General features: G+C 30.9%; 1 protein-coding gene across 2 annotated transcripts in view; it reads right to left on the reverse strand.

Annotated features, from left to right (window-relative positions):
• Positions 1-531, reverse strand: part of PFAS (phosphoribosylformylglycinamidine synthase) — a 19,402-nt gene that overhangs the window by 11,139 nt on the left and 7,732 nt on the right. The window lies entirely within an intron of this gene.

The raw sequence follows: 531 nt of genomic DNA on the forward strand, positions 1-531 counted from the left end.
GAAAAAAAAAGAATGAAGTAGCTACATGGTTGAACACCAAAGATGTTAAGCTACGTGAAAGCAGGCAGCTACAAATGGCTACTTTTTGTATAATTCTATTTATATGAAATGTCCAGAATAGGTAAATCCATAAAGACAAAAAGTAGATTAGTAATAGACCATAGGCTGAGGGAAGGGGCATGGAAAATGACTGCCAGTTAAGTAGTGAGGTGATAAAAAATACCCTGGAATTAATGGTAATTTGTACACAACTTTGTGAAGATACTAAATCACTGATTTGTGTGCTTTAGAAGAGTAAACTTTATGATGCATGAAGCACATTTCAATAATGTGGTTATTAAAATAAAAAGAATACATATATATTACTTGTTTTAAAAAAATAAGCAGATATATGTACGAATCTATTTATGTAGGGAATAACTGACAGTTACAAAGATAACCTTTTAATATTGATTATCTCTAGGGAAGAAGTTGGATGGAGGGAGGCTAGGAGAAGGAGAGTTTTGTTTTTTTTTTTTTTATTAAAAAGTT

This window comes from Condylura cristata, unplaced genomic scaffold (genome assembly GCF_000260355.1).
Source record: "Condylura cristata isolate star-nosed mole 26May11 unplaced genomic scaffold, ConCri1.0 scaffold00017, whole genome shotgun sequence".
Classification (NCBI taxonomy): domain Eukaryota; kingdom Metazoa; phylum Chordata; class Mammalia; order Eulipotyphla; family Talpidae; genus Condylura; species Condylura cristata.